Consider the following 10,195-nt stretch of genomic DNA (forward strand, 5'->3'; position numbering starts at 1 on the left):
AGTGGGCTGAAGCTAAATCCTACGAAGACAGAGGTCCTTTGCTTGGGTTGCCGCGGCCCGGGGGGGGGGGAATCCCCCTGCCAGCTTTTGATGGTGCGCTGCTGACGGTGGCGGACAGGGTCAGGAGCTTGGGGGTGCTGTTGGAGCCTTCCTTAAAGATGGAGGCTCAGATAGCAGCCGCTGCCAAGTCCGCATTTTTTCATCTTAGGCGGGCAAGGCAGCTGGCCCCCTTCCTGGAGCGCGATGACCTAGCAACAGTGATCCATGCTACGGTCACCTCGAGGTTGGACTACTGCAATGCCCTCTACATGGGGCTGCCCCTGTCCCGGACTTGGAAACTGCAGCTGGTGCAGAATGCCGCGGCCCGGCTGCTATTGGGTCTCCCAAAGTGGGGACACATTCGGCCGGGTCTTCAGACTCTGCACTGGCTTCCAGTGATATACCGAGTCCGGTACAAGGTGCTGGTTATTACCTTTAAAGCCCTATATGGCCTGGGACCTGCCTACCTGAAGGACCGTCTCTCCCCACATGTTCCCCAGAGAGCACTGAGGTCAGGAACACAAAATCTCCTCACTATCCCCGGGCCAAAAGAAGCCCGCTTGAAATCCACCAGAGAAAGGGCTTTCTCCGTTATGGCCCCCACATGGTGGAATCAGCTGCCGGAGGAGGTGAGGGCCCTGCGGGACCTGGTTCAGTTCCGCAGGGCCTGTAAGACGACCCTCTTCCAGCTAGCATACGCTTAGCTAGGATGAAAACTTGATGTAACTTGGCCAGCCATCTGTTTATATGTAATTGAAATGTTATTGGTTTTTAAGGTTTTAATTGCTTAAATATTTAATTGTTTTTATACTTAAAATTGTTTAATTTTCATGTTTGATCAATTTTGGAAGCCACCCTGAGCCACTTGTGGGAAGGGCGGGATATAAATCTCGAATAAATAAATAAATAAAATAAATAAATAAACACAACCCTTTTTCCTTAGGTCTCAAACATATTTCCCTGCGATGCTAAGAGACAGACCAAATAGTCTTAAAATTACCAAGTTTTAGCTTCTATCCTTTTCTAATTTTGCCCAGCTGATTCTTGGAGCTATTTTTCTCCTTTGAACTGTGCCACATTGCCTGTTTCCCTGAAAGCTAGAGAATAATTTTATAAAGACAGCCTTCTGCTCAAAATCTCTTCTGCAATGTCTGACATTCCAAAGGAATCTCCTTTGAAAGGGATTAGAAGAATAATCCTACATGAACCCAAATGTTCAAACTGACAGTGGTATCCTAAGCAGAGTGGTTTCCTATTGAGTCTATTGATTTTAATTAACTTAGAAGGGTGTAACTCTGTTTAGAATTGCATTGTATTTCTTACACATAATAACAAATTATATTTCCAACTCTTCTGAAAACAATTGTCTAGGAAAATCTTGTCAATTTAAATAATTTCACTTGACCCAATAAAAGAGTTCCTCATACTTCTTAATTTGCATTCACACAAATTCCAGATCTAACATAGGAAACCACCATGACAGTTTCATTGACAACTTCAGGTACCCAGGAGAATGAAACTCTGCCAAATGACATCTGGTATATTTATTTTTGTGTAAACTTACTTAAATTACTAGTTCTATTTACAAAAGCCATTGTAAAATTCTCAGAATGTGAAAGCCACATTGTTGGATGTAGAGAGATTTCATGTCAGTCAGCTGTAAGTAATAGTAATAAATGTGTCTTATATTAAAAAGTCACTAACTGCATTAAAAATACAATTTGTTATGCCTTACCACTGTGATGAAAACCTAATTCCTGAACATCAGGTTGCAATCACACTTGCTAAATAATGCACTTTCAATCAACTTTTAATCCACTTTCTAACTGGATTTTGCCAGTTCACACAGTAAAATCCAGTTGGAAAGTGCACTGAAAGTGGATTGAAAGTGCATTATTTAGTGTGTGTGATTGCATCTTGAGAGGGATTCTGTTTTATTGTTTTGCCTGTTCTTCAAGGGTCTTCCAGTGGGGACACTTTCTGTGGAATATGCACAATGGTAAAAGTAGAAGAAGAAGAAGAAAATATTGGATTTATATCCCGCCCTCCACCTTGAAGAGTCTCAAAGCGGCTCCCAATCTCCTTTACCTTCCTCCCCCACAACAGACACCCTGTGAGGTGGGTGGGGCTGGAGAGGGTTCTCACAGCAGCTGCCCTTTCAAGGACAACCTCTGCCAGGGCTATGGCTGACCCAAGGCCATTCCAGCAGGTGCAAGTGGAGGAGTGGGGAATCAAACCCGGTTCTCCCAGATAAGAGTTCGCACACTTAACCACTACACCAAACTGGCTCTCTAAAGTACTTTTAGAGCCCCCCCCATCCCTTTTTAACTCATAACCAAAGTCTTGCCACTTGGCAGAATATAAACCAGTTTCTTCTAAGTGCTGCACAGGTGTCAGCAGGAGACTGTTACCCAGTGAAAAGTAAACACTTGTGAGTAAAGAAAAAGTGATTCCATACTATTCTCTGAACTTCCACAGCTTTTTAAAGGACCAAGCACCTGTTAAGCATGTATGTTTCTCTTCAGTACTTCAGCCTAATCTCCTTTGGAAAACTCTGGTTTCCTTTTGGATCTAGTCCATGGAGGATGAGTGGATCAAAGTGCTTCTTTCGAACTGCAGTGATACATTTTTCTTCCATGGGGACTGGGAGGGGGAATGTTTCATCATGAAAGATTCCACCATATATTCATTCCAGAAGTACTGCTCTGAATCAAGAACATTACACCACAAGACCTGCTCTCTATGCCACCACCTGCAGAAATGAAGGGGGAAGATGACAAGAGATGGAGCTTTTTAAATGGTGGCACCTCACCTATGGAATGTCCTCCTTCTTGAGGGTACACCTATGTTACTATGTTTTAGGAGGCAGGTCAAAACATTTATTTTCATCCAGATTTTAAAGGGTTTAATTGAGGGCTTCAGTCTTTTAAAACCTTTTTTACAGTCCTTTGTTAGCCTAAGGGCTGTCCTGCAAGTGCCATTTAAGGCTGTTAAATGTATTGCACTGATTTATGCTCCAGCTCTGTTTTTTATGGTTTACTGGTTTTAATAAATTTGGGGGTTTTGGAATTTCATTATCACTCAAGCAGAGTGACAATATTTCTCGTAAGTACCAGAGAAGCAGCATGTAATTCAAGAGGTATATCCTAGAATTCTGTGCAATGGTGAGCAGAATAGTGGTGCACCAATTTTAGGGGCACCACTGAAGCATCATACAGTATTGGAGATACACATAGCATCCTCTGTGATCATAAGAATTCTAGAGCACCACCAATCTTTACACTGCTGTGCTTACAGGTATGTTCATGAGACCTCCATTCAGCTTGCTTTGCATCAAGTTCTTGAGTTTGTGAATGCATCAGAGACTGAGGTAAATTAACAGGGTACCATTTCAAAACTTGTCAAATGATCCCACACGTTAGTGGGTCTGTGAGGAGTTATCTTCAGTGGCATTTACTTCAATGGCATTTACTTCTAAAAAACTAAAATGCAACATGACTTGCACATACTTCAGCATTTACAGGGTGTTTCTTTTCTCCAAAGACCATGATGTCATTAAGATTAATAACTAACTAACAAAAAAAAAGGTCCTGGTAGAGTACAACTGTGGGAAAGCAAATGAAAAATGTGGCTGGTGGATCATTTTATGTGGCATTTATGGATGTCTTAATGAGATTATTACTCCAAATAACAAGTTTACAAGCCACGATCTTTCTCCAAATGTTACTGAAATGCAAATAGCTTTCTCAGGATTAAAAAAAAAATCCATGAGGTTGAAGCCAACCACCTTTCCACTAATATAAAAGGAAAGGGGAGTCCTCTTTGACCACCCAAAGAAGCTATGACACCTGCATGGAGGAAAGCCATGAGAAAAGGGGGCTGTAAAAAAGAAGATAAATGTGATGGGATACAGTGGAAAAGCTGGGTGGGTCAAGCACATGATGTTTAGCATTCAATTCTTCTTAACTTCACTTTTTCATATAAGAGAAATAACAGGGAACTTCTTACGAATCCTTAAGAGAACAGGTGTTTGGATTAGATCCACAATTTACTTCACAAGGTTGTTGTGAAGATAAAATGGAGGAGTGAATAACCATGTGGGCTGTCTTTGACTTCTTAGAGAAAGGGCAGATTATAAATATGATACTGGCACAGATCGTATAGGCAGGGCATAGTGTGGGAAGAAAAAACAGCCATAACCCTCCCAAGGGGGGGGGGGAACCTAACTATACTACTTTGGCATAGGGCTTATCCTGTTGGGGGATAGAATTACCCATTTCCAAAGCCCTGCCTTCAGGCTATTTTAGTGTGATCTTGGGACCCAAATTGGAGAGTGGGTTGCATTCACATTGACATGTGTCTAGTGTAGAAACACCTTTCTCATCGCACATGATAATACAGACCAAATAGTCTTGCTTTAGGCATGGAAATCATTTCATGAAGTGCAATATTATCTACTGTTATAATGAAGCATGTCAGATTACCAAATTGTTCTAAATGAATTTTTATAAATAAGTCATATCTTATAATGAATTTCTGAAGTACAATGAAACAAAAACAGCTTTTAAAGCACATATATTTTGTGCATGGCAACTATTTTGCATAACTGGTATAGGAGCTAGGAGCTGTCACAGACCCCACCCTACCTTAGTGTTTAAAATAGTCACTGTGCACCCGAGATTAGATGTACCAGCTTTTAATGCTGTAAAACAGGACAGAGAAATCACTTTCATCTGCTAACTCTGTCTAATGGAAAGTAACTGAAAAACTCTATAGATCTTTTCAGCAATTACAACCATACATTACACATGGCCAGAAATCGACAAACCCTTAGCAATTACTTGCTGATAACTACTAATGACTTCCTGGTTTTCCCAAACAACTTCAAGTATAATTGCCACGTTGCTTGAAAGCTGAGAATGGTCTTGAAACAGTTAGGAAATGAATCATTCCATTACTGATTTGGTTGCATGTGCCTTGGACACAATTATAATTTCTTCTGTATCAGTAAATAACATATTACACTTGTGTAATAGCCTCTACTTCTCTAAATTGATTGTTTTGGAAGTTGCTATGCAATTACAACTTAATTTATTATGAAAACTGCTTCTGGAAGGCTAGAGATTTCTGCACACTCCTCTGCAATCCAATCTTTCTGCATGGCTAATCAGTAATCTCAGCCCCCCCCCCTCCATTTTTTAGCTTTAAAGAACTGTTTATTAGCTTTGAAGAGCTACATTGGGAATGCTTACCTAATTTTTGAAATTTCAGAAGTTTGGTCTGAACTTGGTTTGTATCTTATTTATTCAATCATGTATTCACTTTAAATAGTTATAGCTCCCCTTTCTAGAAACACATGCCAAACTTTTACGCATTTGTAGGCTGCTACCCTTGATGCTCCTGCTCCTGTGACTATAGCAGATGCTTCCACACTAGCCTACATTAGGGGAGAGACGGTAGCTCAGTGGTAGAGCATCTGCTTGGGAAGCAGAAGGTCCCAGGTTCAATTCCTGGCATCTCCAAAAAAGGGTCCAGGCAAATAGGTGTGGAAAACCTCAGCTTGAGACCCTGGAGAGCCGCTGCCAGTCTGAGAAGACAATACTGACTTTGATGGACCAAGGGTCTGATTCAGTATAAGGCAGCTTCATATGTTCATAGCTACCAGGGGCTTAGCTGCAGCTTATGTTTTTCTTTTTCTTCTTCTTCCTTAAATGTTGTCCTATGCAGCATGCCAGCCAATGACATCCAGAACATTATACTGACCTTATCATTTATAACTACTACAGTAAGAATACAACATTTCTAAATGTCACTGAAATGCTGAAAGAGGGAGTCTTTGCTGGTACTGAAGGCTGTTTAGGTCAACAGTACATGTCCAGCAGCAGCAGCAGCATGGTCAGGATTCTTCTGTATTCTGGGCAACTCTTTCTCATCCGTATTTCCTCTTCTTACACGTTAGTGCAGTGGTTGTCAATTTTCTGGTTGTCGAATTCTTGCCTGATGTGCGCTCTCTCTCTCTCATATTATATATATATATATAATTGCGCAGTGAATTGGATGAGGGCGTGGTCAGTGTCTCGGGAGTGGTGGGCCAGAGCGAGTCAGGCTATGTTGATGTCTTGTGGCTCTCAAACATCTGACATTTATTCTCTGTGGCTCATGTTAAATAAGTTTGTCTGCCCCTGGTCTGGAAGGTCATCTTTTTATCTGAGTGATTATGAATAGCCCAACCTCTTAATGAATTCCATGGAGTCAAGCACATACAACATCAGATTGCTTACTATGATCAAGAACAATCATCTAGTATTTTAATTATGAATCATAATTAATGACCTGGAAAAAACAGGTTATTAAGGCCCAATGATTATTATACCTCATTATTTTATGCAGAGAAGCAACTCCAGTTTCAGCAGTGAGGAATGATTAAAAAATGATTCTATGCATATTGGGTACACATATGAAGCTGCCCTATGCTAATTCAGACCCTTGGTCCATCAAGTTCACTAATGTCTACACAAACTGGCAGCAGCTCTCCAGTAGAGCTTGGCATGAACGAAGGAAATGCAGTCTGGTTCATGGTTTGTGGCATGCCCAGTTCATGAAGTGTCACAAAGCTAGAAAACAGTACAATGCACAGCGTGTCCAGCATAACCCAGTTTCACTGGCATTGCAAGCTGAAAAGGATTGATCTTAGAGCACCGTGTCACAAATCCAAGCAAGAGGAATAGGATTTTGCAAGCTCTGTGTAAGGAAATGGGAAGTAAGCAAAAGGAATGCCAGCAAACCCCATTTGAAACTTACATGACTAGTTTGAAACTGACACCAGTGTTTCCAAACCTGGAAATTTTCAAAACACGCCCCCCCCCTCACACACACACACACACACACACACACACTTAGAGTTTAGTAAACATTTTGTTTGAGTGGAGACAGTCTGTCCATTCACAAAACAGCACAAACCTCCATTAACTGCTTAAAAGTTTGTACCTATTGACCTGCCATGAACTTCAGTTCGTGAACCACAGACTAGCCAAAATTCATCATGAACTTTAGTTCGTGAGCTGGTTGGTGCCTATCTCTACTCTCTAGGTCTTAGATGAGGTCTTTGCATAACCTACTGCCTGATTCTTTTAACTGGAAATGCTGGGGATTGAACCTGGTATCTTTTGCATTCCAAGCAGAGCCACAGTCCCTCCCTGACCCAGCCTGCCTCCCTACTGATGAAAAACAGAGGAGAGGTTCCCCTGCGACCACCAAAAGGCTATGGGCCCTGCATGGACAAAAGCCATATGGGATTCAGGCTATAATAAGAACAGGAACTTGATGAAGCTGACCAGATGAAAGCTGGTATTTCTACAAAAACACAGGAAATAGACTAGTACCTCTTTAGGCTTCATATTTTTGGCTGACCTGGCCAAGCCAAAGGCTTCTTACTTCCTGCATATCAAAGGTGCTAATGCTAGGAACACAAAAGAGAGCACTGAGTCCTTCTAAGCACGCATAGTCCTGGATTACTCACACAGCTAAGCTCTACTGTGAGTTCCAGGACTTCACTTTTCCTCTTCCATCCTGTGGAACTTCAAGTTACCTTGTCTAATGGAGCTTTCAAGCAGGGTGGTCCAATCAGTCAAGTCCTGTACCTCATCTTGTCAAGTCCCGTACCTCATCATAAAAACCAACAATAAAAATTTCTTCAAATATATTAGAAGCAGGAAACCAGCCAGGGAGGCAGTGGGGCCCTTGGATGACCAAGGGGTAAAAGGATTACTGAAGGAGGATAGGGAAATGGCTGAGAAGCTGAATGCATTTTTTGCCTCCATCTTCACTGTGGAAGATGAGAAGTTGTTGCCTGCTCCAGAACCACTTATTTTGGAAGGAGTGTTGAAAGACCTGAGTCAGATTGAGGTGACAAGAGAGGAGGTCCTACAACTGATAGATGAATTAAAAACTAATAAGTCACCAGGTCCGGATGGCATACATCCAAGAGTTCTAAAAGAACTCAAAGTTGAACTTGTGGATCTTCTGACAAAAATATGTAATCTTTCATTGATATCTTCCTCCGTTCATGAGGACTGGAAGGTAGCAAATGTCACCCCCATCTTTAAAAAGGGTTCCAGAGGAGAGCCGGGAAATTACAGGCCAGTCAGTCTGACTTCAATACCGGGAAAGTTGGTAGAAACCATTATCAAGGACAGAATGAGTAGGCACATTGATGAACACGGGTTATTGAGGAAGACTCAGCATGGGTTCTGTAGGGGAAGATCTTGCCTCATTAACCTGTTACATTTCTTTGAGGGGGTGAACAAACATGTGGACAAATGAGACCCAATAGATGTTGTTTACCTTGACTTCCAGAAAGCTTTTGAGAAAGTTCCTCATCAAAGGCTCCTTAGAAAGCTTGAGAGTCATGGAGTAAAAGGACAGGTCCTCTTGTGGATCAAAAACTGGCTCAATAGGAAGCAGAGAGTGAATATAAATGGGCAGTCTTCACAGTGGAGGACGGTAAGCAGTGGGGTGCCGCAGGGCTCAGTACTGGGTCCCATGCTTTTTAACTTGTTTATTAATGATCTGGAGTTGGGAGTAAGCAGTGAAGTGTCTAAGTTTGCAGATGACACTAAATTGTTCAGGGTGGTGAGAACCAGAGAGGATTGTGAGGCACTCCAAAGGGATCTGTTGAGGCTGGGTGAGTGGGCGTCAACATGGCAGATAAGGTTCAATGTGGCCAAGTGCAAAGTAATGCACATTGGGGTCAAGAATCCCAGCTACAAATACAAGTTGATGGGGTGTGAATTGGCAGAGATTGACCAAGAGAGAGATCTTGGGGTCGTGGTAGATAACTAACTGAAAATGTCAAGACAGCGTGCGATTGCAATAAAAAAGGCCAATGCCATGCTGGGAATTATTAGGAAAGGAATTGAAAACAAATCAGCCAGTATCATAATGCCCCTGTATAAATCGATGGTGCAGTTTCATTTGGAATACTGTGTGCAATTCTGGTCACTGCACCTCAAAAAGCATATTATAGCATTGGAAAAAGTTCAGAAAAGGGCAACTAGAATGATTAAAGGGTTGGAACTCTTTCCCTATGAGGAAAGGTTAAAACGCCTGGGGCTCTTTAGTTGGAAGAACGTTGGCTGCGAGGTGACGTGATAGAGGTTTACAAGATAATGCATGGGATGGAGAAAGTAGAGAAAGAAGTACTCTTCTCCCTTTCTCTCAATACAAGAACTCGTGGACATTTGATGAAATTGCTGAGCAGTCAGAGTAAAACGGATAAAAGGAAGTACTTCTTCACCCAAAGGGTGATTAACATGTGGAATTCACTGCCACAGGAGGTGGTGGCAGCTACAAGCATAGACAGCTTCAAGAGGGGGTTAGATAAAAATATGGAGCAGAGGTCCATCAGTGGCTATTAGCCACAGTGTGTATATATATATATATATATATATATATATATATATATATATATATATATATATATATATATATATATATATATATATATATATATATATATGTGTGTGTGTGTGTGTGTGTGTATAATTTTTGGGGGGGCCACTGTGTGACACAGAGTGTTGGACTGGATGGGCCATTGGCCTGATCCAACATGGCTTCTCTTATGTTCTTATGTTGTGTGACTTCCTAATTATCCAGGCCCAGATTGTATGCTATTTCTGTTGTTTGTGCCAGTGAAGTCATGGCTTTTGTCAGGTCTGCAATCTGTTCCGTTATAGGTTGGAGAAGCGATAAAATTTTGACTGAAATTGTTTCCAGCAGAGAGTTTTCCATTTGTTTTAAGGCTATTTGGAAAGATTCATGAAGAGGAGGCAGATTTGACGTTTTGGATGTGGATGAGTCAGGCTGCTTTTTCATTCCGGGCGCCATTTTAGAGATTGCTGCTTTGATTGGGTCGGCTGCTTTCGTCGCCACTGGAAGCTGATTTAAAGGCTTCTGCATTTTTTTAGGACTAGTGGCTGCTGCCCCTTTCATTTGGCCAGCTGTCTTCATACGGGTATGTTCTTCTAGCAATTTTTAAAAGTCAAAATGGAGGGGTTTTGTGGGGAAGGAAACAGAGCACAATTTTTGGTGTCTTTACATGGCTGCTGCGACGCTACACCCCCGGACTTCACTTTTCCAGCCCTTTATCTTGCCACAA

This window comes from Heteronotia binoei, chromosome 3, assembly GCF_032191835.1.
Source record: "Heteronotia binoei isolate CCM8104 ecotype False Entrance Well chromosome 3, APGP_CSIRO_Hbin_v1, whole genome shotgun sequence".
NCBI classification, from domain to species: Eukaryota; Metazoa; Chordata; class Lepidosauria; order Squamata; family Gekkonidae; genus Heteronotia; species Heteronotia binoei.